This window comes from Bombus pyrosoma, linkage group LG15 (genome assembly GCF_014825855.1).
Source record: "Bombus pyrosoma isolate SC7728 linkage group LG15, ASM1482585v1, whole genome shotgun sequence".
In the NCBI taxonomy this organism is placed as follows: domain Eukaryota; kingdom Metazoa; phylum Arthropoda; class Insecta; order Hymenoptera; family Apidae; genus Bombus; species Bombus pyrosoma.
In genome coordinates this window covers 443018-469871 of record NC_057784.1, presented here as the reverse complement: position 1 = coordinate 469871, position 26854 = coordinate 443018, and the positions used below count along the sequence as shown (strand labels likewise).

Below are 26854 nucleotides of genomic sequence, written 5' to 3'. Positions count from 1 at the left end.
TAAAACCCACGGGCGGCATCATCTTCCAAAATGCGAAATAATAGAAGTGGCAGCTGTCGCTGAAACCATGCATTCTCTGTTATTTCTTTTCTTGGCGCGGCAGCGCACGTGTCGCTCGTAAGAGAATAAAACCGATAAAAATCCAAGTAAACAGATATGCGTATGGGCGACGAGCTGCAGCATGGCGCAACGATGACGGCCCCTCGATAGAGAAGCATATCGACAGCGCCACTAACCTGGTCTGAATTTACGATGATCCTTCACGCCTGCTGTGCCACGATACTATCGGTTTCTCATTACATCCATCGGTACGCTGTTATTTCGGCAGTTCACGAAGGATCTTGCGCCTCTCCGCGCGCCGTACCAAGATTCTCCCGAGGAATTCGCTATAACTGGCCGATAATCGACCTCGTAATGGCATAGTCTACTTTCGATTGGAAACCCCATTGTACAAACGATCCACCTTCTATTTCTATATATCCGGCTACGTATTCCGAGCACTTTTCTCGAAACGAGGTCGAGAATGTATTTGAACAGCGGTAATCCTCGGTGGAACGATTACATTTCATACGGGATAAATCCTTATTGAAAATTCTCCGATTCTAACGTAGATAACGTTAGACGCGAAAAGTACCTACCTTGGCCGGGGAGCGAGCATTACTTTTAATTAAGGAAAACAAATTTTTAAGAATATCGTAGAAAAATTTTCGTTCGTTCTTCGCCGATAGATCGTTCGACATAATGTGTGGAAAATCCAGTCCGTGCGTGACATTTTTGTTCACCGAACGATCCTTTTATTCCGATGTAAATACGTAACGCAGAAAATTAACATCCGTCAACTCGACGTACAAAGATAATTTTTCCCAAAAATATGTCGCATTTTGGAAGGCAATGTTTCCACGTCGGTAGCTCCGTGTTCCGTCGCACAGATCTGGGCGGACTGCAGGATAACAGGCCTGTTCTTCCCTCGAAGAATAAACATCTACGTTTGAATTCGCCTTCGAGGCACCGAGGTCGCCGTCCCGCTGCATGAAAATGTCGCGCGCCTCGTTTTACCTGTGTGCAATGATGGAGGGAAAAAAGAGCGCAGGTAAAGCACAAAATTTTGGAGAAGAGCTATGGAACCGGTGCGGCAAAACACCGCGTTGATCCGCTCTCCCCTGCCCGTTTCGGTGACATACCGGGTTAGCTGACAGGGGTAAGCGGATGGTTGGTGGGAAGGGTTAGACAAAAAACAGCGTCTGCAGAGATCCGCGAGGCGGCTGTTTAATTCGACCGGGACTTTCCGCAGCGAAAAAAGCGCACAGCCAACCAGAGCCACCACCCAACCCATCGTTCCAGACTCTCACTCCTCCTCATGCATTATGAATAATGGAATTTAAATATACGCAACGAAGCCTCCGGGCAGCTTCGGTTGCGGGTAAAGGCTGGTCAAAAGCACGGGTGTCATGTTCGCATTGTTAATTGGCTACCGTTCTCGTTGCAGTAGCGGCCTGAGCGACAACCGTGAACGAGAGAGACGGGTATCGAGAAATACGGTATTCTTGTCTCCGTTTATTACGTACGCTGCGAATCGGGGAGAGGCATTGTGCACGTTGGAAGCAGAAGAGCTGGGGGCTTGTCGTGGATGAGCGCGAGGCGATCTGTAGAGGACGGAAAAACGAAGATAGGTAGCATTTCCAGTCGGTAAATTAATTAGAAATAGTATAATAGCTGGGAGTGGCCGGCAGGTAGGTGCACCATCGAGGTTCGCGCTCGGTTTTCGTGGTCCGCCACGAGGCTCTCGTGTGCTCTCACAGTTCGCACAGTCATGCCGGAAACTATAACCGTACAGTATACGCCATCGTTCTACGAGTTAACCTGGATGTCCGTTTGTAGCCTTCCCCGAGGTATTAACTAGCATGCGAACGGAACTCTAGATACAAATATACAGTTATGTATCGCGTACGAGTTGCCGGGTATCGAGTTTCAAAATATCCTCGAAGAAGATACACAAAATAGATAAGAATCGTCGTAGTGGTCCGCTAATTAAGCAGCTCGATCACGATGATCGAACTACGATTAAGCCCATCTTTACAAATCACTTTCTATACGCTTTTGCTGTAATTACGGATAATCGAAGGTAAGCATTGCGATTACATCTCAGAAGCATGATACACTATCGCGAGCAAAGGTATAAAGTCCCATGACATTCTCCGGCTATATCCTAAATAATACCAAACTAGAGTTTCGTAATAGTTTTTAACGGTACAGAGCCGAGCGTTAAACTCCAGGTTCTTACCTTAAAGGCGACAATGACGAGGCAAATGGAAACCACGAACGTCTATATCAACTTCTATCTCGTATATGAACCGAGTATTCCGATGTAAAACGTACGAATGTGTTACGTTCGAGTATAAATGTAAGGATACCTTGGCAGTCAAAAATTAGAATCGCGAGGCAAAAGCGATATCGTTGAGAAGAATCGAGAGCTGTCGGTTTCTCAAAAATGTATGAAATGTATCGACGTAAAAATGCAAGGAAGCATTCAATGTCGCCCTTCCAAGATTAGATTCATGTTCTCCTATCGCCGGAAAGGGTATTCAAAAACTGACAACACGTAGTAGGAATCGAACGATATGGTCGCCTTGCAAAGGCTCGTCTTTCTTGACAAAGGTACACGAGGGAGCAACTTTATGACGGCAGCGAACATAATAAAGTTTGATGACTCCTAAATGCGATGGTATACGTATATGTCGGACGTAAACTTATTTTTCAATTTCGTTGCCTCGTCCCTCACGTTCTTGATTCGCAGCCGTTCTCTTCCCTCCCCTCTTCCGGCTATTTTGCACCGCGTACCAAAGACGAGCTACCATTTTCGAGCCAGATCGATTTTCTCCTGCCAAACGGATATAAAAAAAGCTACCGTTCGGTAACGTGAAACTAAACAGACCGAGAAAATTCTGTAACATTCTTATGGTATAAGTGACGATAATAAATTTATAAAGCTAACACATGTAATGGAATATAGAATGGGCGAACGTTTGGTTGTTGCCATTACGTAGAGAGTTCTACTGTCTCTCGGACATTTATTTTCAACTACAGCTGGATGGAATACTACCGAGAATCCTGTTCTTCGCAAGCCGTAAAACGAAATAAGTAACGATATGTTTCTTTTTTTTTTTTTTTTTTTTTTTTTTTTTTTTTTTTTTTTTTTTTTTTTTTTTTTTTTTTTTTTTTTTTTTTTTTTTTTTTTTTTTTTTTTTTTTTTTTTTTTTTTTTTTTTTTTTTTGCTTCTGACGTGTAAACTAATATCGCAGTCTGTGGACTAGTATTCGTCGTGTATCGTAGATATCGATGCATTGTCCGCTGCTCCGATTCGTGGTACGCTCTTCTATTCGCGTTTCTGTCCCGTAGCGAAAGACGTAATCACGAAACGGCGCGTATATGCAACCGTTCGGAGGTGGAAATACCAATAACCTGGAAAAGCCCCGGATCCACGGACACAGATAACTCCATTATAAGGAAACTCGATAAAATCCCGCTAATATAATCACGCTCCATATGGTTGATTAACCCCAGGGTAGCTGGCAACCCTCTAAGGATCGTCATCTACTTGCGGGAGGTAAAAGAAGATAGGAAGGTTTCGAGATCGACTGAAGAGTAACGGATAAACATGGCCCCTGCTCTTCCTAACTGCGTACGAAAAAAGGAAAGGAGGCATCGAAATCCGTGAACGAGAAAGAGGAAAAGAGGCGGGGACAGGTATAGGATGGAACGAGGAAGAAAGAGAAAGAAAATGGGAAAAGGGGGAAAGAGAAAAAGAAGTGCCTGCTCGAAACTCGTATTCGAAGGGAGCAAAGAGGTAGGCTCTGGATTATTCGAAGCACGACGACGATCTTGAAACCGGTGGACTGTCTGTATCGTAAAACTAGACTACGTGTATATCGATCGCGTCCTTGGATTACGTCTCGGTACTTCGATTCACGATTATTATTTTCCTCGGCGAATCCATGGAATCTGTTACTTGTAGCATTCGTCTCGCTGTCGCATTCTTTTACCTTTGTAGCTGATGATACCGTCGAGGGTCGTTTTAAGAAAAAGAAATCATAAAGGAATATGGCAAATGCGACGCCCCAAGCAACAAGCTACCGCAAAGAACAACCATCGTAGCTGGCACTGCAATGCGAGTACTTGGATAAACGTTATTTTTTCCCATGATATAGCAGGCGACGCTGGGAAAATTTGGAGATGTTGAAACAGTTGAATACGCGTAGACTACGTCCGACCTCGCTAACGTGTTCGTGAACTGGCCACCGCGTGCACGATTGCGGTTCCACCGCGGTGTTAATGGCAACGAGCGTAAAGCATACCATCTCTTGCACGCTCGACCATGCCCGTTTACAGAGCCCCGGTATTTATGTTGATAACTTCCAAATGGAGTCAGATACACGATTCTGAGTGGCGGTGGTTCGGCGTTGGTCCAGTGGTTTGGTAGCGCTTGCAAAGTATAGGGGATCTTTTTGGTCTTGCAACCGTAGCCGAGGGTGAAGTGCGAGCAACGAGCAGCGAGCAGCGAGCAGCGAGGCAGCGATGGGACGAGGAGAGACGAACCGAGTCGAGAACAAGATTCAAGCGGAAAGTTTTGCGAGTTAATGGTGCGAAGGTAATGCCGCGGTCGCAACAGCAACAGTCGCCCCCTCTTCTTCTCCTTTTTGCTGCTTATCTTCCTCTTTTACGCCGCGCACCCTTCTTATTGTTTCGCTCTTTCCTTGACAGCCCCTCTTTTCTTCTTTATCTCGATATGTCTTTCTTCCTTAGCATTTTCAACTCGTGGAAGGAAAAAAAGGTGAGTGTTACGCCGGTGTCTTCTCTTCCTAGATCTTTTTTCCTTCTTCAGTCCGCTTCTACGCTTCTTTCTCTCAACTCTGTCTCTTTCGCACGTACGATACGACGTGGCATATCCGTTCTTTCTTTCCTTCTTACGCTTCCTATCATGAACAGTCGCTACAACTGCATCGAATGTAGATTCTCGCTGAACTTGGTCCTTCTCCTTTCGCTGTATTTGCTCACCCGCTCTCTCTCTCTCTCTCTCTCTCTCTCTCTCTCTATTTCTCTTTTCGCTTTCTCGACTCCCTCTTTCAGGTTGCGTTCATATCTGTATCTGTGTGTCCATTAGGCGACATCTGCTCTCAGCTTTTTCATAACGAGCGGGTCCTTCGCTGAAAGAGACTTTCCCGAGCACATCGGATATCTCAAATATGTACTACGTTACGTCTATGTGTGCGTGCACACGCACACGTATTAGATGTGTGTATATATATATACATATATATATATATATATGTATATAATATATACCTATACACCCTCCCGTGTTTCCTATCTTTCGACTCCAGTCACGATCGAATCCAGGGATGAAACGATAACGAGGAGGAACGGCTTTAAAGACCTCGTGCCGCTCGAATTCTTTCGGTTAACTGATTTCGTAAAGGCGATCTTTACATCGTAATCGCGGTCAGAGGCAAACAGGAATTCCTACCGAGATTAGAAAAGGAAAACCGTCGCGATCTACCGCAAGCTATTTCGAGGCTTTGATCTTTTACGTAGTTAACGGGTTAGTTAAAATCCAACATGACGTAACGGTTGTAACAAGATCAAATAAACGAAACAGTTCGGAGCCTAATATATGCCTACCATATAGAACGCATCACGGGATTTTAATTCTGCGTGATACGTATCTTGGAAAAACGTTCTCGGTTGCCGGAATGAAGCACGCTAATCAAGAAATTCATGAATAACAGCTCACTCTACATCTGTTCCTCTCATTTGTTCTCTTGCTCAGACCATCCTACCCCTCTTACAAAAACGTGGCTTCTATTTAATTACCCAGACCTTTAGAAGGCCGTGGAGCTCCTATAATTCGAGTAGCAGCCCCGCTACTCTGCACCAGCCTCCGCCGTTGCACATCCACTTCATATAAAAGGCGAGCGCAGCCAGGTTGTGGAGCGGCGCGACGGGTGCGGAGAATCCTAAGGATGAATCTTCTCGAATTATGACATTCCTTTTAACCTGCTCCGTCTCTTCCGTCTCCTTCGCCTCCGTCCGACAGTCTGCCCCGTTTCCAGACGACGTGCGTAATCTATTCGACGTTAGTTGCTTGATCGCCCCGTAAAATACAACGATCGAGAGAACGAACGGCCAGCGAATGCAAGTACGACGCCGACGACGTCATATCGCACGATGTGATACCGGCGAAGCCCGTGTCTCGAAGTACGAACACCCGACTTTACGCCAATCGCGATGCAAACGCATTACCATCGCCTCGGGCTAAACGACAACGGAGCTCGTGCCATTAACAGAATCTAGGGCCCGATCCGCCTCATTGAATTCCGTTCAATCGCGATTATGATAATGCGTGAACGATCGCTTTAGCCACGGACGTTGGATGATAGCTGTTGTTCCCATTGAACACGTTAGGAGAAACGCACGATGACAATTCAAGGGATATCGACAAGGGACAAAGACGATGCCAAGGGAGGGAATAGCAAACGATGCAAAATATTCTCTTCGTTTCTCCGCGTATTTTCTTTTTCCGTATGTTTTACATTAGCCAAGGACTTACGTTTTCGATTATTTCGACGATTGCGCGATATATATTTTATTCAATAATCGATTTATCAAAGATGTTTGCTTGTTTTTATCCTGTTACCACATTAATCGTGATAATTTAGCTGAGAATATTTAACGATCAGTTGTACGTATAAGTAAAAATCTTCGTTACTTCGTGAATCAATCGGTGGAAAGATTGGTGAGAAACGGAATGGACAAATGTAAGTGGAACGGGTTAGATGGAGACATGTTATCGCTCGTTAGAAAGAGCGCTGATTATTTTCGTTTCGTGCGTTCGTTGTCTGGTTTACTTCTTCCCTTATGTTCCGAGATAATGGACACTATTACCTTAACGAGGCCCCAGTCTCTTAGTCGGTAATTGCCTCGAGATATCCAAGAGGGCCGGTATATGTATGTATGTACATTGGTGCCTGGTGTTGCACGGAGAATCCAGACGGTGTTATTGCCGCTGAGGCTACTTGCCCGTTTCGTGGTGGTTATTGTTATGGGCCTGCGGCATTAAGATGTAGACCGCACTCTCATACGAGACCTATCCTGTACACAGTGTATATACTTACGTGGGAGAATTTCATTACGCCGGTTCATAACCGGCAAGCTTCACGACGGCGATAAATCGAGATTGTATCCCTCCTTGTTAAATTTGCCCGCGCTTCTGCGTTCCCATCTTTGAGAAGATGAGACAAATTAATCCGCGTGATTGAACAGCGTCGCGCTCTACGAGCTCATCGCTGTTCGATAACAGCTCGCCGTGATCTCGAAATTCTTCGACTCGTCGAAGAAATATTATTCATGCCGGTAACGTAGTGGTTATCGAGTCAAGTAAATTCTTAACGAGTAATAACGCGGAATAGGTTCTTTTCTGTCATGACATTAGCTTCCGTCAACGTCGAACATACGTATATAGCGGAAACACACTACGCGTGAAATACGCGGAGAACGAAAGCAGGCGAAGCAAAGAGAGTATCGACTGCTACCGGAGACAGAGGAGGGAAGAACGGTCGAATCTGGTATCTGGATTAGGATAGTACGTAATCCATAAGACGATGGGTGGTAGGACCGAAGGATCCGCTGGCAGATCCCATCGCAGGAACTCTGCGGGTACTTGGGCCAACCAAATACGACAAGAGCAGCAGCCTAACCTGGTAGAGCCACCGAGATGGTTTACGGCTCGTCGCAAGTTGGTGAAATTTAAGAGCGCATTTAAAACTGGTTTGGCGCGATGCCCTGCGCCTCCTGGAGCTGCTACTGCCGGCAAGAGATACCGCCGAGCTCCGACAGGAGTTTATCGCTCCAACATTCTTGGAAAGCTTTGGATGGATTTCCCTCCTCAAATCACTGCGCCTCTAGCGAGCTGCTGCCTTCCCTCTCACCCTCGGTTATCCATGTTCTTTTCCCAACAAGCAGGATCAAGAAGAGAACTCTTCCTACCAAGTTGTCGCAAAGATGCCCGGTCAAGATTTCCGAAGGAACGTGGCGGTGTTATAGAAGCCGACCGCTTCCCTCTTTCGAAATTCAAAGCTTCCACGACCGTCTTGGGGAACGTCCTGGATTCAGTATGTGTGTGTGTGTGTGTGTGTGTGTGTGCGCGCGCGCGCGTGTGTGTGGGGGGGGAGGGGTCAGTAACGGATCGGTACGCTTTGAACTCTGCCAACTAAACGCTACTTCCTTTCACGTCCAGCATTCCCTTTCGACCCTTAACATTCACCGACTAATGCGATACTGAAATATCGAAGCTTCTACGCCTATTACCTATATATGTGGACACCCTGTTGTCGACGTAACAGAGATAGGCAGCGAAGAAATCCTAAAAAGGAGGAACATACTTGGAAGGTAAAGGAATTTATTCGACAATCGATGCTGGACCTCTAACGTTATAGAAACGGGAACGTAATCTCACTGGCCAAGGTTATTAAGATTATTACCCAGCTCTTGATAAGGGATAATCGCAACGATGTCACACGAGGGCGCGACAACGACGTATGTTGATTACGCTCGGGTCTGTTAAAAATGGATTTTATGAAAGCAATCTAGTCCGGCGGCGATCGTTGTAAAAAAAAAAGAAAAAAGACGATAGAAAGAGGCAAAGGAGATGAGCTCGCTACCCCTGGCCGATCCACTTCGAATGATAATCACCTCTAGGAGACTCAATTTCGCCCTCCTCCGTCCTCAGCCCTTGCACCGGGGTACCTTGAAGGTTCAACGCCGCAGAAGGGTGCATCCTTCACTCCCTTCATCACCTCCACCGCCATCATCGACTCATCCTACACCTCTGCCTCCCCGCCCTCTCCATCCTCTCCATCCTCGCTCACCTCGTAGACTATCCCGAGCGATCTCCACCCCCCAGCCATCCACGCTCACCCCTAACTGATTGGAGTACCAATCAATGCGGCATTCAGGCGGCCGAGCTGAAACTTTAGGAAATTAACTATTCACTCCCTGGAAATGGTTATTTGGAGGCCCGGAAAGGCAGTTGCGACTATGCTGCATCCACCAGAAGGAAAAGGCCACGGCCAGTAGGCGACGAAAGATAAGACAGTTTAATTTTCAATTACGCCCACGGAATAGTCGGCAGTTGATTGAATGCCACGCTCTGTCCTACAATTTCAACTTCCTGCCGATTGATATTTCTCCTCGACGGGCGAGGAGACCGTCGATTTCAAGATTTTGCTTCCTTTCGTCACGGCATCGAAAATGGTTATTCTCGGTGAAATCCCGTTTTCCACCGATTACAAAGAAATTACGTCGTTTCGTCGATTTACCGAACGCGTTCCAATTCCATCGTTTAATCGTATCCTCCGAAACCAGTCGGGTTAGGAGAGAAACGATTCGAATAGTTATTCCTGCAACCCCTGTCGGCGATGGTATCAGGATAATCTACAAAGTCGGCCAGGGTATTTACAGTTACTTGAGTTACTTCAGTACAACGCGCCGCCAAGGCAGCGGTGCATAGCGGATTTATGCGATGTTTACACTTGCGCAAGGCTGCTAATACGGCTTTCCGACAACAGCCTCGTACCACGTCACGACCGCTCCACTGCGTCTCGCTGTTTGAAAGTGAAACTTCTGTTTGTACGTTAGTTCCGGCTAATCCCGTGTATTACGCCAGCGGTCCTACCGCCAGCAGAAGCATGTGCGAGTAAAAGGATTTTAGCGAACGGTACACCTCCTGCCTAAGAAGAAACCGAGGGTTTTCATGCGGAGAAAAACACATGGAGATGCAATTAAGCCATCGCAGAGAGCAATTACACTGGAATCTGTGTCACTCGTCATTAAGGATCGTTGCGAGAATTTCACGCCGCGATAAACTTTCCCGTCCATTAATTCGTTTTCTCTTTTTGCCATCTATTTATAATCGTATACCGTCATTTCGTTTCCTTTCCATCGGTTGCGTCGCCCCGCTCCATAGATACAAATTCGTTAAACGACAAATTAATAATTTAAATACACGAACGATACGCGTGGATTTTCTGCAGGACGTCGGACGAAAGCAGAGCGCGTCGCCCTTTCGATCGTTAATTTGAAATCGGTAGCACGCAAAATATGCGCCGGCGTGTCAAGGATCGTGGCAAAAATGAGATTGGGCCGCGTTCGATGAACTATTTACCGTGACGGGAGCGATCGTCAATGGTTCTGTTGTCGGGAGGGGAAACGGATCGACGGAATCGAGCGCGGAATGGAGCGCGCGCGACGTGCCGTTGCCGGCTGTGGCTCGGTCCGATGTAGCGTGCGAGTGCCAGCCACGGTAACTCATTCGCCGATAAATTTCGGCAGCCGAAGCATCGATCACAATGTTCTATTTTGCTCATTGGTGTTTTTGTCGGCGGCATTCGATTCAATTCGAGGATGCGGTGAGTCGATATATCTCCCGAGGTGTCATGCGCCGCCCGTAATGGATGGCTGCTGTACCCTTACCCTTACCCCGAAAGGAGAGGCTGTGCCAAGAACCTACCCACACCAAGCGCGCCTCCGTTTCCGATCCTGATCCTTCCTCTGTCTCTCTTTTCGTCGTTCTCCGCTTTATTCCACCCCCGCCTTACTGTCTCGCTTTATTCCGTACCGTCGTATTTGTCTGGGTCCGTATGCTAACACGAGGCTGTCTCCTCGCGATAATCTTACGATTCGATACATGATCGCGTAACTTTTTATTACGACGATCGTGGTTCTTTGGAGGAAAGCTTGGAACGGATAACGTTCGGAATTCTTAGTTGAGTAGGAAACGCTTTTGCCCTTGATCCCAAGATAATGGAGATGTTATCGTGGCGAAAGCGTCGGCTTAAAGCTGCGAAAGAGGAACGCACGGCCTTTGTTTGCAGCCCGTTATACAGGAACGAATGCCGTGCTTTACAGACCATTTTAAAGCGACGCGACGGGTGCAAATATTCCTTGGTGGTAGTTACTACAGCGGATCATACGTTTCCTAATATTACAAAGGTAATTAATAACGGGTAACGTTCTTATACAAATGCGATGAACGCGAGACTTGTCAAAGGCGTTCCAAACTACGGGAAGTATTCGTTACGAGAACAAACATTCTAACCTTCCTGTATAAATTCCACGAGTCCGTGACTGCGTATTTATGGACTTTTAGTACATTTTTTATGCGTAACGACTACTGGTTCGAGGTTTAGCCTGTGAAACAAGTAACCGACTACACAAAATTTGCAAGAGTCGAAACATCGTTTGCTAATACGTGTTTATACGTATATTTTACATAGAGAGAATTAGTTTTCTATCGACGCATTCGCTATCGCGATTCAAGCAATATTAAAGAACGGTTTAAAAGAGATTAACAGTGTGGAAGTAATGACATATATAGGCGAGAATAGGTCTTTATATTTTCAATTTTTAACGGCGTAGAAGCGATCGAATATCGAAGTGACGTAAATTGAAAAAATGCTAATGCACACGGAAACGAAGAAAGGCGTTTAAAAATACAAACGCGCGATTCAACGAATCGAAAAATCATCCGCCGAGAGTCTATAAAACGTAGAAGGATTTCCGAACTGGAAACGAGCAAACATGAAAGCACGCGGAAGAAAACGCACGCGCGATTGGTCCGACGAGGATATTCATAACGTGTGAACGCCCACGAGCGTTCAAGCGTGCGTCGAATGCCAAAACGTGCGAAAAGAACGGAAGCCAAGAAAGCCTGAAAGCGTTCAGGTGATTCCGGAGTAGCGGAAATACGCGAGGTTGAACGTAAGTAGCCAAGTTTGCCATTCGTGGTTCCTCCGCGACTTCGTAACGACCGAGCGACTCACAAAAGAAACGAATCGTGTAACTTTTACGACTTTTAACGAGATCGTAAGTTTATGCTTAAACGAATATCAATTTCACAGACAAAACTTTCTAAAGCGTAAATGCTCTACTCTAACGCCCCGAGTGTTGTTCTCCTTTTCCAAATTTACGAACGGTTAGAGTAATTCTGATTTAAGTAGTAGTTTCGAAAGCAGAATGAAAACTCTGTTCGTTACCGTACGAGGGGAATATCTTGATTAGGATATGAAAATTTTATCGATGTTATAAATAAACGATACTGACGCTTAATCCGAAATATTGCATTTATTAATAACAATCAACGCCCAAAAATGTAATCAGCCGTTCGTTTGTTTGTATTTGAGACTAAATAGCACAAACTTAAATTAACCGGATACCATTTAACGATGAATAACTAAATTTATTGGTTTATTGCCGAATACACTCGATGAATGTTTTCGTATTCGTTGGGAGAATATCGTTTGACGGTAAATATCGTATAGCAGCAATAGCAATTAATCGTAAATGGTAATTTCAAGATTATAATATTTAACGAATATCGATCTTTCCGTGCGGAAAGAACACTGTCTGTCTAGAGGTAATGTTCCGCGTACAATTTCCTCGAGAGTACAGCAAGCTTGGAACGTGACGCGCCTCGTCCAATAGGATGCTAGGAAAATTCAGCGTGTTTCAAGCGAGAGCGAGTGAAATACGCTTTCTAATTTCGACAAAATCGTCATAGAGAGACTTGCCCGGCATACCTACGGATTTAGGGAACGCCAGGCGAATGACACTTCCCCTTGGCGCTCGGCAGCCCTAATACCGAGTTCAAGCCTCTTACCCTCCTCTTCAAGTAAGGATCGATAGTCTGGCATCATTGGGCTCCACTCCCGGCTGATGCGGGGAAGTCGAAGGTGGAGGCGGACGTACAAATGGAGCGAGGTAGGAAGAAGCGGTGGCGGATGCAACGGAGAGAAGGTGAATGGCAATGGAGAGGGACAGGAACTTTCACATAGGGAGTACCGCCGGTTCTGGCCAAGGATTAGCATGAATGGCCATCGTCTGCGCCGGCCGAGATAGCAACACGGCCTCTCGCCTATTATTGTTCGGAGAAATTAATCGCATCCATCGCAGATTACTCTGCGATTGCTTTTCCGGTGGTCCTTTCCGGAAAATCCACCTCGTCTTCCTTCCATCCGCCTTTACCACTCGTCCATCGTCGGAAAGGTAACAACGGTCAAGGTGATTTCATACACGTATGGACATTTTAACGTTTGCATCGAAGGCAAATTGGAAAGGCAGGCTATTTGCGCGAAAATGATAGATCACGGGGAGGGAACGTGTTGAGCAAAAATGGAACTCCTAGTTGTCCCCTTTCTCGTCAGAAACCAACGAAGAATATTCCAAGTGAAAGCCAGCTCCAAATGGCGAGTCAGAGATTTTCTCCAATTAGAAGGAAGAAACTTCTTTTTTCGAGATAATCCGCGGATCAATGATTTTGCGAACGAGAAAGGACATGTCCGTTTCTCCGCGAGCAATTAAATGTAACACCTTTTGGAAACGAATCTAACACTGAGTATCCGCGCGCGTGTACTCGTAAGTGTGCATTGTACGGTGAAATTGCTTCCTCATAACGTATTTTCTAGTCGTAATTCTCCTCCGATAACATCTCTGCGTTTCAAGTTAAATAAAGTAATTAGCAAATTTAATGGAACTATTCATCAAAGTGGTATCGTACAACCATTTAGAAGCGCTTCGATGTGTCTGTAACACGCGATGATAAATTATAATTGCGAAATAATCTATTTAAAAGCAATTCGATTTTGTGTATTTACAATCTATTTTAGGATGCGAAGACTATATCGTTAAAAGATTACTGATTGAACTAATAAAACTACAAATTTATTCTATGCCTCCCCCCCCCATCCCCTCTCACCGTTTCAGTCTCATCCTTTGTTTGGTGATTTGAATTTCAAACAACCAAGTGTACAACCATAGCGGGTGCTGTATGTTCCTCCGTTCTAAAGCTTTGGAGGTTGTTTGTCTCGTATCAAGTTGGACTTCGCATAATTAGGGTAACAGCGGCGAATACCATCTTCTCGGCCTCGAAGAAGTCCATCCAGTCTCTGACGCTCAAGATGCTATGGTGGAGAACAGAAGCAACGGTGGTAATTCTCTAGGGAATACGGTCATTATGGAGATTTTATCAAGGCACGATGCCAGCAAGCTTAAGCTTCACCTTAACTCGCCAATTGCGCCGCGTCGTTTCCGTAGCTTCTGTGCTTTACGCATCGTCGTCATGTCCTCGCTCTGCACATATTCCATAGAAGAAGATGATAACGAAAGAGGAGCGAGTGATTTAGATGCGCACCTACACTGGCGAGAGCTAGCTCGAGAACGCCGAATGGCCATCGGGAAGGGAAGAAAGACGTGGATTAAGAAGGGTCGAACCGTGAAATAATGATATATTAACGGCGCGTTTTCAGCGGATAATAGAATTAGAAGTCATAAATCTAAGAATCCGTGCAACCATAAACCGACGAGGCGGCCAGTGTGCTATGAGTTAGCGGTGAAAGCACGGAGAATAAAATTCCACGACTTATGCAAGTGTATGCGAATCACGCGCATACGTGTAGATAATGCGACTTTAATGCACCATGTATTATTCAACGATTCTTACTCAGCGTGTTGGATCCGCCTGGTCGTAGATCGTACACGTAATTACGCGTACAATCGTTTATTGCGAATCGTCCGATGGATCCACCGACCGACCGACGGCCAGGTTACTGCGCGTTCGCGTCTCTGCCAACCCTTTGATACCGAATCGCTCTTCTTCTCAGCGTCGGCAATCCTCGAGGAATGATCGTCTAGTCTGTCTGTGGACAGTGACAAATTGAGTGTACCTCTTGCCGAAGAACCGTGTTTTACGCTTTGTTTACCGTTTCTCACGTTATGCAAAAAATCGAAAGAATTTTTGCCGACTGCGTACTCCTCCGATCGCATACTATCTCTAGTCTGCTCGCGAGAGCTTTATTCGTTTGTCATCGAATATATCGTCGAAGAAAAATCGTTACCGACGAACAACGAGCAAACAGAGCAGGATGCTTCGGTGCAAAAAAGCGATTACATTACGCACGTTTACGACTACGGTTGAAAGTTATTGCAGGAACAATGAGACGATAGGATTCGTTCCGCGCATTCGCGCAGATACTTTAGATGCCCGAGAGAAACTCGATGAAAAATTCAGGAAAGTTTTTCAAAGAATGCGATTTCGAACAAATGTATTCGGGTTAAACGAGAATATGAATATTCATTTATTCGTAGTTGGTACTCTTTAGCGAGAAAACTATAACACCGCGGAAATGTCAGTTGTTCTTATCGTCGAGAAAATCAAGAGTCGGCACGGGTCTGGACGTTTTAGCCGATTGGAATTAAAAATTATCCCACGTAAGACAAGTGGAGAGACTTGTGCATATTCGTGAAATTAGCGCCAACAACGGCATAATACGTCCAGCGTAATATGCATATAGATGCATGCGTGACAGCTCGCAACGTGACGGCCGAGCACGGGTCGTTAGCCGTACGGTTGTTTCGTTGGCGAGTCACGCCTAATCACCGATGAATACAACAATCGCGGCGTGATGAACGATCAGCAAGCAAGCTAGCCTTTATTAACGTCCGGGGGTCATGTAATTAGATTAGAGCACACCCACCGCGCGACCATCATTTTCCATGGTGATTTTGCGCGGTGCAAAATCGGACTCCGGAGCGGACCCGCTGGATTGCACCCTTTGATGTTATTCCCATCGGATGACGCAACGTTCTTCCGGTGAATGAAAATCATTTTCGGCTACCGTCATGGGGCACGGGATTTAATTTACGCTGACAGGGTTCGCGCTTTAGACCTCGCCAAACAGATACGCCGCGAATTACTTGCACCGCGAGAATTATTCCCCTCTCCGCCATTTCCCATCTATTCTCAATGACGGAAAAATATTAGAAAAGAGATACACTCTGGACGATGAACGCGTTCACGTCCGAAGTAAGTGTATGCGTGAGTACGTTTGTCGCACGAACTAGATGATTTTCTGCATTAAATTTCACAGCTATGTAGAAATCAGCGAATAGATAGATAGCGTTCGCGTAAATCCGTTGGCAAATCCAGCCGATTGTCAGTTGTGCGCGATGTAACCAAATGATGGGGAATTTCTCTAATCGATGAAAACTATTTTGGCGCCCTACCACGGGGCGGAATTTAATTCTTGCACGTGCATTCGTTGATGCGTACGTGCGTGCGTTCACAGGCGCATGAGCGAGCGAATGCATGCGTGCGTGCGTGCTCGAGATGCACGACATCGATACGATGAAGAGACGCCACTCATGGATCGATAGCCAACCACGTGGCTATTATGCAGATGTAATTTCGCCGGCAAACACACTACCGGGCCCGGTTGTTCTCATCCGATTGACAGGAAACGCCATTCTTTTTCCTTTCGCGTTCGCGTTTGCCTTTTGTATCAAAATAATTTTTTGTTCTTTCTGCTCACCCTTCCGCCTACCCGCTTCGTTCATCGCTCCGTCGATCGATAAACAATTAATCTCTGTTGTCATAAAATCTCATAACGCCCAAACAAAGAGTCATTTTTTGCCGATGCTACAGCCACTTCGAAATCGATGATTCCATCCGACGTTGATTCGTTTTACGGAAACTTTCGATTGACACCACGTGACGTACGTAGTCGGTTCGCGGAGACGGCGGAATAACGTTTCAAAGATTATTTCCGATCCGAGGTCGGTGACGTTAGGGATACGATTCAATTTGCTCGATTAATTAATTGGCGAGTTTCACAAAGTCGCTTCAAAGTCGGGAAAAACTTCTTAAATGATAGATACGGCCTCGCTAAGGCTGAACGTATAATTACCGAAGAGGAAGACATAGGACTTGGGTGATTATGGGTAATTGCCGGCAGTCTGACCATAATTAGAATGCTCTATCGTGCATGACATCGATCAAGCTGCCTCCGGAGTCAGGCTAGTCCGAGTAGCTATCAATAACTATCAATTCGGCTCGACGTACCGAGGTTGAATCTCTCGGATCGTAACTTGAGCGATTCGTAAACGAGCCAAGGAAAAGGAGACATCCATCATTTTCGAGAACCTGTCTAACCTTCCGTCGTTTGAAGCACTTGCCCAGGGTCAGAACGTCTAAAGAGACGATAAAGAAATGTAGCTCGTGTCAGCATCGTCAGTCCTTCACCTTTCATTGCCCTTTGAAAGATCTTGGAAACTCCATTAACCTAGCGTCGATGAGATAGAGCGGAGAACTCTAGCTTCAACGGTATAGTAAGTTATACGCATATAGCGTGATTCTTATCGTACTCGATATCTGTCATCGTTTTCATAAATAAAATACCAATTGAAAATATACAAACACACGAGTACGTTCAAAGAGCGCGTAAACAATTTTAATCGCTTTATTCTGATTCACAGACGGTGACACAGACGATCTAGTCGAAATATAGACCAAATGCCATCGTGTCTCCCCACTTCCTGCGACTTACGTTGCAACTTTCATGGGAGATTTCATGGTCAGTGGAACGTTGTACGAAAGCATCTGCTCGTAGATTTTATTGCCACCTTCAGAATCGAAACTACGTTTACGATCGTGGAACGAGAGTCAGCTTTCTCTGGCACCTTCGCCTCCTCGGTTCTGGTTGCACAGAATCTGAGATACATCTAAATAGAGAACTCTGTTCGAAGATTCAATAGAAAAATAGTGTACGAGAATGTACGTAACCGACGCGATAAGTCGGATAATCCGAGATTTTTTCCGAGATACCGCGCCTCTATTTCTGCGAATCAAAATCGTCGATAAGAGAAAAATGCGAAAAGTGCGAGAGATGGAAAGAGATGGGGAAAAAGAGAGAGAAAGAGAGAGAGAGAGAGAGAGCTCGTTTAGAGAATCGCGTATCAATATAGGAACGCGACTGTATGCTCGTTACGCAATGCTGTATTACATTTCCAGCTAATGGAAATGGTCGATGGGAATGAGATAGAAATGCGGAGAGGATGGAGCATTCCTGATGTTTCGGGACTTCGAAACACGATCGTTCGGCCAGTTATCCCTGATAATCGGTCGAATTTCATCCGCCGCCACCACAAATGTATTAATTCGTAATTCCGTTGCAGATCGATCCGTTCCTGACAGAATAGCTTCGAATGCATCGAATGATAAACATAATTCCGTGCATCATTTTTAGGATTAATTCAGAATTCGAGTGGATTAGCCGAAAAGAAGCTTTAAATACATTTCAAGTTGGTCTTAATCTGCTTTCTTCGAGCTTATCTTTCAATTACAAAGTATCACAACTCGATACAAGATATAGAAAATATCGTATAATTTATGCTTATGCAATAAGCAAATATACTGTAGCGATATATTCGCAAATAAAGATATCATATGTAACATATCGTGGCGAAAAGTTAATAGAAAATTTACTTCGTCAAGAATTTCAAACGTCGAAGGAAAGCTTTCTTACGATAGCACAGGATTGGGGTATTTTGTGACTAGTAAAAAGAAAAAAGAGGGGGAGAAATATCGAAAGCAAAGTTTTGTAGAAAGAGGCGGTTCAATGAGTCGAATGTGATAGCGATTTACAATTTCCCTCGTCTACGTAATTATCAGTGAAGACAATCTTTATGGCCGGATCGTAAAACTTAAAATGGCCTCGAAAGCTCACCTCGAATTAATATGAGGTATCTACCGCGACCGCTGCCCGTAGGAAGTCTCGAAATTACGACGAGGAAGGTGGAAGGAGCGGCGAGAAGGTGAGTGGAGAAAGAAGGGTGACCGGGTCTTTTACAGCGTACGTACACTGCAAGCAGCCACCCTGTCCTAGGTCCCGCGTGTCCTTTGTTCCCGACGTATGATAATTATCGTTGCGACCATAACGACGTTTAACGACATTTAACAACTAACCCGCTGTAACTACATCGTTGACGTGTAACGAAACGCGTTATCTCTCGTATCTCGTGACTGACGATGGAATCGCGGCACGCCTGCCCAACGAGTTACGGCCGAACTTACGCGTATCTCGAAATTTAATCGGGATTTATTGACGTTTATACCGGTGAAAAGAAAGATCGAGGCTCTGTTCGAACTGGAAATCTTCCGCTTGTTACAAGCTTGATGTATCGATTGAATATTAATAGCGAATTTTGTGCAATACATCTTTCTATGCTTATTTCTTTCTGTCCGTAACAACAAAATTTGTATGGGTTAAAGTAGTAAAATAATGGCGACCGTCGTGACATCATGAACCTGAGACGGCGATATGAAAAACATATAGAAGCGAAGACGGGTCTGCCGCTAGGCGCGGACGAAACGAGAAGATACCGTAGCAGAAGCTGGTCTCGATACCTCATGACCTTATACCCACTCTGTAAACCAGAAACGAGCTAAGCGCCATATGGTTTCAGTGAGCGCGTTCAATCGCGCCTACCGTTCTGTTATCTGCATGCGGGGATATTTTTGGTCCTCTTCAACGATACGAGTTGATTCGAGGCCGGTTAGCATTGGCGATCTGAGAATAAAACATCGACTCGCGTACTAGCGAGAAATCAGACCAGAAATAAAGTTTCGCGAATCTATGAGAATAAAACGATCTGACCTTTCGCTATTTCGAAAACAAGACTACTACTACCGCCGGTACTATTATAAACTACTGAATAGAGAAGTACAACACGTTAGGACAGAGGGCAGCATTAGTGGAAATTACCACTTGGCAACTTTGGAAACTTGGGAGAAACTATTCGGAAGTTAACGCAACCGGTTCCAGAAGGCGGAAATGGCTAACATCCTTATTGAGTTACAGTTATCCGGCAGTAGAGTAGCAGGGTAACAAAAGTACTGAGAAAGTTTTCCTCGAGATTAACGCTTTTCTGGGATAACACGGTAATCTAGTATGCGCTGGGGCAACGAGTGGACAACTACTTGGAAAAATGAAGAAAAATGTTGGCGAGCCACAACTTGGATTAACACACTATTCTCGAATTATCTAGCTCTATTTGCTAGAAGGAAACGAATACTCGTGAAATTTAGCCGGTCTCGTTTCAACGGGCGGAAAAGAGAAACCTTAATGGTTTCAATTCCGATAATAATACGATATTATTGAGTCTATTCTGCAAAGGAAGAAGTAATTAAGTAACTCTCAAAACGCGAACTTCAATGAGTCTAACCTATTCGATGATCTTGCTATACCAGTTTCATCAATTATACGTACATGCCGGCTTGGATCTAACAACGAAACGTACGCGCAGCGAACGTGTTAAAGAGAAGTTGGCGCGCGTGCTCGTGTCACGAGTTTCGTATTCGTTTCTATTAGTATTCAACGTCGGATGAAACGAATGCAACAAAATTGTTAAAAAAGTAATTTCCGCTTTTTCTCGCGTGAATGCAAAAGAAGTTTGATTCAATATTTGCGTGATCCGCTGGCCACGCGAATTATTAGCGCCCATACCGGAACGCGATTCGGAAACGATAGTAGAAAGGACACGATATTCTACTGTTAATTTCGAAGGATAGCTGGTCGATCACGAATATTAAATTATCCTTGCTTTAACGGCAGTCGCGTGAAAGTCCGGCGTACACAGAGTGTTTCGGGAAATGCTGAAGTTGTTCGGTGTACGCGTAGGCGCATCGATCGAAAGAAGGAACTTCAATAGCAGAGAAAGTATCGTCGCGAAAGAAGAAAAAGTAAAAGGATGACAGACTGGGAGGAGGACGAGGAGGAAAAGGGTGGGCGCTTGCAAGCAGTGTGGCCAGAGGTTTCAGCTTTGACGTCGGGGCGTCGCGACAGTGTTTGCGTAGCACTTTCATTAGCCTGCCTCAAATTACTATAGTTCAAACACGGTGCACCACCGTCACTTGTCGGCGAGCAGAGGCGATTTCGTTTTGTTAAGGCAAATATCGACGCAAAAACAGAACACGAGAAAAACGGCGAATAACACGCGAACGGCAGAGGGCGAAGATGAAGGAGAAGGGACAAATGTGTAAGAGATGGGTTGTTCTTCTTGGAGTTTCGTATCTACGACAGGATAGCGGATGAAGAATGAGCCACAAGGGACGACATAGCGTAGAGAAAGAAAGACGAAGGAGGACTGGTCCGAATGGACAGTTGGATGGACGGTGTGCTATTATTGCTTCTGCGAAGATTGGTAGCCTGTGAGACGCGCGCCGTGGAAATATTACGTTTCGTGGTACGGTACAAAAACGACAAAAATTCGTTGAAAGAAGAAATCAGGGCGGCGAAGAAAAATGGTGGGTACAACGTTGATTCTGAAAACCGTGGGATCCTGTTCCGTCCGTGTTCTCGAAGAGCATAAAATTTTCTAGGTTGACGACAGAATCAAAAATACGAAATATCCGAGCTTGTATACCGAGGCCTCTGGATCGAGAGCGCGTTCGGAGATCGATATCTGATCGGAGCTGTCGCTAGAATAGAACCGCGAACACAAACTTCACAAATGGCCTCAGGTGCGACCAGAAATCATCCAACATTCGTAACCAAACGCGCGACATTGATCTTCCCACCGTGGATACATAGGGGGATATCGAACATTTCGAGGACAGTTTGCACGGGACGAACATGTGTACAACAAATCCTTTGGGATTATAGGCCGCATGGCTGAGGACGATGTTGAAATATGTCCGTGGGCAACAGATATCGCGAACCTTTGAATTACGACGGATTCGTAATCGAACGTTCGCAGTTAATGGCCGACTTGATATAATACGTCGTATCTATCGTAAACTACAAATATACTTTCCGAACACATAAATGCCATAACGTTCGACATGCCAACGATAGAATGTAAGTTGTGTAAAGTGCAGGAAGAAACTGCCTGCCATAGATATCGATACATTACGTTTCGCGTAATATAGAGGGTGGAGCACTTAACTTTATCACCCAATACACATCTTCCTCGTTTTTGTTGACGCGATGATATATTCGTGGAAAAAATCGTTCCACCCAACCAGGCAAATGTTATGATTTACGAAGCACGCTTATCGCGATAAACATTCTCCAACTATCCATCAGCTTTTTTTATATTACAATACGATATATAGTATAGTATAGAAATATTTTACGCTACTAAAATTAGATCGGGATATCAAATTTCATGCCCGCAACGTAATATACACTTGCCATTAAGTTATATTGGTTCTAAAATTGCAAAATTAAATTAGCTTCGAGCGGCGTATTTATATGGACCGATTTAAGAACCAATTTTGACTGATTGTAACAGAGAGAAGCGACTTGCGTAACTTATCGCTCGGAATATCAATATTCTAGATCGAAGAAACTTACAAATTCTATTAACATGTTCGTTTAAGAAATTTTCCTTTTTAGCTGTGCCGTTACATTTGTATTAGACGTACCCGCTCGCGTTTGAAAATGCTAAAACGATCCTCCTTTATTAATATTTAAACAGTGTGTCTAAGACGACGTTTGATCGACGAACGATCCAGTCGAAAGATTAAACTTTCCATCTGTTGGCAATACATTTCATTATTTTCGACTACGTTTTACAATAGGGTCCAAGTAACCTTCTATAACCATGTTTCAAGCTGAAATCGAAAACTTTCGCATTCATAGAAACGTTCACAGAAACAAATTAGGGACAGCGACGTTTAATCGTTGATCGATGATATTTGAAAATACACCGGTCGGAAATTCTAACGCGAACGTACGAGAAAATCATTAATCGCGGCCTGAAAAGTAATGTTGGTCGAATAAGCTCGACGCGATAACGTTTCGGGAAAAAATACAGTTGGCACAGATCCAGTCGTGTTTACTGTTGAAATTTGTCTTTGTGAGCTGGCTAGAAACGCGTGCACACGGCACACGCGATGTAACACGTACAATACCGAAACCGTGGGTCGCCTGAATTAAATATGCCTTCGTCACAGACCCACCTTTGCGGCTTTGCTGGTATAAATGCAATCTGGTGCCGTGAATACGGTAAATACAGAATAGGCGTAGGCTCGTCTGTACACAGATTCCATCGCGGTATACAAAAAAAAAAAAAGAAAGAAGAAAAAAAAACGCATTTTATTTATCGCAATACATAAAGACTCGTCATATTTCATACGTGTAGCATCGAATGCTCGCGCTGAATGTCGTCGTGCTTCGAATATCGAACTTTTCGTTAGTCTAGCTCGTTAAAAGCTGCTCGCCCGTTAATATCGAAATGCAAAAGACACACTACGGACGATCGTTACGTATACGCAATTTTTCCGTCATTTTGTAACCACACTCTTAAAAATGGTTCTTTCTTTACACGACATTTTACCGAACCTTGTAATATTCGTTGTATACGTGTACGTTTATTCGTTTCAACTTGACCGAGAGGAGTAAAACGGAGTGAAAAGCAATGTAAACTTTTTGCGTAATGTTGAGGTTACAGAGACGGAATACGGAAAAATATACGAGAAAATAAAGATGACCGGTAATTTCTTGGGGAGGGGTAAATTGAGAAAATAGGAGCAAGCAGTGGCGAAAACTTCATAACCTAAAATGATAACTGCTCTCTGCGCGAAGTAATGCGTCGACAAACCCGACGACGAGCGATGAGAAGTGCGAGGTCCTGCAATATTCACATGGCTCCTCGCTAGCTCCCCGCTCGCCTCTGTGTCGACCCTCACGAAGAGGGTCTCCCTCCTCATCCTGCTGGAACACTTCATTTATCAGGTTCCGACATCTCGTCGGGTTGCCTGGATTTAATTACCCGAAACAAGTCGCCGAAGGGGATGACTCTCTGGCTTCTCTGGCAAACTAAACCAGAAAAGACAGCGAGGACGAAACGAAAGTACCAGGACGAATCGATCGTCGAGAGAGACAGGCGGGATATCGTAGACGAAAGGTTGAAAGTGCTATAAATTACCGACTCGACGATCCTTTTTTGGCGGCTCGCGATATTCGAACGCCAGCCGTTCAAATACCAAGAAAGTTCGAAAGTTCGTCGTACGTATAATAGATTCCCTTATCGTTGGTATAACCAAGGGAAAATAATTATTATGAAGCGTACCATGATTAAGTCAATTAAGCAATCATACCGCCGTTGATATTACATCTTCCTCCGTCTATACCACGGTACCTTCTCCACAAAGGCAAGTAATTATACAGGAACGAAAACTTTGTCGAGAGTCGAAGAAGGATGCCGGGGCTAGGTCGATTTCGGTGTACGCGAGGACAGTTTCACGCTGTGTCGTTGTAATTCGACGCGCGTGGCGCGGCAAAACCGAGCACGATTTGTCACTTTACGTCGTCGGAGATAACGGTTATTTACGGCGTTCGCGTGATTGAACTGTATTTCATAATCGCACTCCACTAAACCTCCATAGCGTAAAACGGAGGTACAAGGAAAAAGAAAAAAAAGAAAAAAAAAAAAAGAAAAAAAGAAACGAAAAAAAGAAGAAGAGAAAAGGAAAAAACGAACGTTTACAGTGGCACCAACTGGGCAATACAAGAACAAGATTAATCGTTTCTACTTTAAAGTAGTATTCTACGTGAAAGAAATTCCGTTTTTTCCCATTAGCGCTTCGTAAACTTTTCCACAGCAGCTCGATGGAGCTAGTTGGTTGGTAGGTAGCGGAGGCACGCCGGTACGCTAATGGTAAAATCTATGTCGTACATGACGCGATGGTCGTTGTTGTCGCACGGAAAAGCAACGGGCAGCGAGCCGCTAATGGCGTTGAACAAAAAGCTAGCCATAAACCTACGGTGGAGTGTAGCATCGTGCAGGGGCTGCGAGAAGGGTGTCACCGGTAGTTGATATCGCCTACTTCCGGCACGACTTCGCACACGGCAATTCCTCCCAGCCTAAAAGGTCCAATGCTCGTTTCCTTTGTGTACGAATTCCCAGCCACTATCACCGCTTCGCTAAATAAACGCTGCATCATTAATCCACCGGCTGAACTTCCTCGCCACTGCCCGCGAATTTGTACGACAATGGGGCTAAATTTCATGATTCCATAAATCACCCAGACCCGCGTGCTTCCAATGGTAATTACAATGACCGTGATTTTCAATCGGCTACAGGTCCGAATTTAAATAACACGGAAGCTCATTGTCAAATCGAACTAACAGTTTAACGCGCGAAACTTGGAGATTTTATTTTGTTCGGCATTATTGTGGAAATCCCTGCTCAGCGTTCGATGTAATTTTAATCGACTCGATTGTTAAAATAGAGTTGACCCGCGTCGACAACGCGATATTTCGTGCGTGTCGTTGCGCAGCGTAGAAAATTATGATCGTTTCCCTTTAACCGAATGTTCCGATAATCTATTTTACCGTGTCGAGACAAACGAGCAAAACGAACAAAAACACACAAAATAATCCCGTTCGATGATAAACCTTTCGGTATAGAATCGCCGAAATTAAACTATATATCGATTAAGTAATAACGGAATATCGTTCCGAAAATAATCGTGTGACATTTCGGGTAAATCAGGTGATAACGGTAAATTAGTAAAAAATATAATTGGTCAGAGCAGGCTAAAGATTTCCATCATCAGGAAATTATTCAACATCGACGATCGATTGAGATTGTACGTGGAACGTTCGCACGCTTTATTTCCTCATAGGTGATTTAAGTTGCGCGTAGTAGGCGCTTCGTAGCTGGCCATATTTCGTAAAACGAACGGACGTCGCAACGTTGCGAAACGATTTGTCGTGTTATTCGTAACGTTTCGAACAATCTTCGGTGTTTCTTCCCATTTGTCGGAGACAGAAAACTGAACAGGACGGAGCGCTGGGTAGAATCGTCGTTGCGCTTGATTCGTTTTTAACTCGCAATAAACCTCTGCGTCTTTTCACAGCCGTAGAGACGTTAAACAAACTGGTGGAAACGAAATTTGAACAACGTGGCGTGGAGCGGAGCGGAGCGGCGTGGCGTAGAGCGAGGCGGTGCTGCGGGCCGAATCCGGGGTCTGGATGCCGGGGGGCGGGCAGTCGACCAAAAGTGTCTTTGATTTCCGGAGCGACCAGCGAGGGAGAGTTGCCAGTACACGAGAATGGCGCTTCATTGTTGCCCGCGCAAGTACGCAATTAATTTCTGTCTGCGTTCGCCGCGGGGGAATGCAAATACGCGGGGAGATTTTGCCGGAGTAATTCGGAAGTGGCGTGGTATACCGCGCGCATTATGCCGCTTTCCTCCTCTCTTCCTCTTCTCTATTCTCTCGTCGCGAACCTCTGTAGGCAGTCCGCGCGCAGGCTTTTCCTGGCCTGTTTACGCGACCGACAGCGTTTCGTGTATTTCAGCACCGCCTATACACAGTTATATCGTAGATGCGCACGAAACACCATCAACCCAGCCCCATCACTGACAATCTCCCGACGACTCGAAAATCTCCATTCCTTTTGACGCTTTCGAACTTTCGATGAATAAATTGCACGGTAATTGCCATCTTCCTTCTTTCTTTCTTCGCCTCGGTCAGACTTTGCTTCGTAACGGTAAACGTTTCAAGACGATTCCGCTTCCTGTATCCCTTATTGTCAGTTATTATTGTCAAATTCGATTATAAACCGCGGGCTAATTGGTTCAACTAACGCGCGTAAATTTCAATAACGGGAAATTTGCTAGTCCAAGATGTCTGCGCTTCTCACCTTACCCGAGAACGAGAGTATAGGGGAATGAACAACGACGGTGGGGACTTTCTTTTCGCGACTTTACTCATTTCTGGGCTGATCTGCGTCACAAAGGCAGCACGTTCCCGCTTAGTTTACCATTGACGAACAGTTGGAATTTAAAGCCAACACCGACGATGCCGGTAACGGTTGCATCAATGGGCGTCGAGTTGGCACCGACGACGACGCGGTTTCACTCAATTGAAATTCATGGGGAAACGAATTTGTGGTTACGCGTCGTGAGAGGTAAGGAACAATTGTCGAAATACACGCGACCCAGTTTCCATTTACGTTTG

The 26854-nt window shown here is 45.0% G+C and overlaps 1 protein-coding gene across 10 annotated transcripts in view; it reads right to left on the bottom strand.

Moving 5' to 3' along the window:
• Positions 1-26854, bottom strand: part of LOC122576008 (CUGBP Elav-like family member 4) — a 557322-nt gene that overhangs the window by 464649 nt on the left and 65819 nt on the right. The window contains exon 1 of one of the 10 annotated variants that reach the window (XM_043745686.1): positions 14549-14645. The exons of the other annotated variants lie outside the window; for them this stretch is intronic. The gene's annotated coding sequence lies outside the window, so the exon portion shown is untranslated. Of the gene's footprint in view, positions 1-14548; positions 14646-26854 lie in introns of those variants that run through there. 10 annotated transcript variants of the gene reach the window in all.